Below are 934 nucleotides of genomic sequence, written 5' to 3'. Positions count from 1 at the left end.
AAGTCTTTTAAAGTCCTTTAAGTCTTTTAAATTTATAACCAGTTCAAGCTAGACTGGATGTTAAATCTATAGGTTTGATTATATTTAATTATTTTTGGCTGATAGCATACATCATAGCTAATAAGTACTTTTTCCTTTATTACATCAAGAAACACAGTCTCTGGTTGCCCCATCCCTAGTGAAGCTGAATCGAGTATTAGATCAGGGTGGTAGCCACATGATCTTTCCTCGTAACCAGTAGATCTTTCCTCTTGCAATCTAGAGGTTATCTGTGTAGTACTACTTTGGCATTGCAGAGTTGTTCAGTTGTCTGAACTGTTTACCAGTTGATAATCCTCGCATGAGTCAGTAATGTGTCAGAAGTTGAAATTGATTATTTTCAGTTGTGATTTCTTGTTTTTACTAACTGCCAGTTTTGTAGAGTTTTGTCTCATCAGCTGGGACTCTGGTTATCGAAATGACAATTCCTACTAAAAAGGCAGGATAAATACTTAATTCTTCCCTTTACCAATTTTCAAAGTAAAGAGTTAGTATAAAATCCACCCAGATGAGTTTTTTTCTCATTTTTCTCCTTGTTTTTTTTTTATTATCGTATATAAACTTAGATTTTCATAGGATCGGTGTGTCTCCAGTCTACAGTATTCTTTCTTATGCTCAAATTGTGACAGTTTTAGCTATTGGGAGCCCTTTTGAACTGCCTCTAATCTTATTCCTTTGATCTTTGAATGATCGCTTACTTGCTGGGATTATCAGCAAGATAATCCAAATTTATTTTGTACTTTCCCTGCCCCAGACATGAAGGTAGCTATGTTTCTAATAAAGCTAGGAAGTAAAATCTAGACTTTAGGGATATCATTTATACTGAGCCCATTGTTTCTAAGCCTTTGCTGTGAACTGAGCTAAAACACATACTTTTTAAAATCATGAAATCATA

Source organism: Propithecus coquereli, unplaced genomic scaffold, assembly GCF_000956105.1.
Source record: "Propithecus coquereli isolate 6110/MARCELLA unplaced genomic scaffold, Pcoq_1.0 Scaffold797, whole genome shotgun sequence".
NCBI lineage: Eukaryota > Metazoa > Chordata > Mammalia > Primates > Indriidae > Propithecus > Propithecus coquereli.
The sequence above is the reverse complement of the archived record's forward strand: the minus strand, read 5'-3'. Positions refer to the sequence as shown.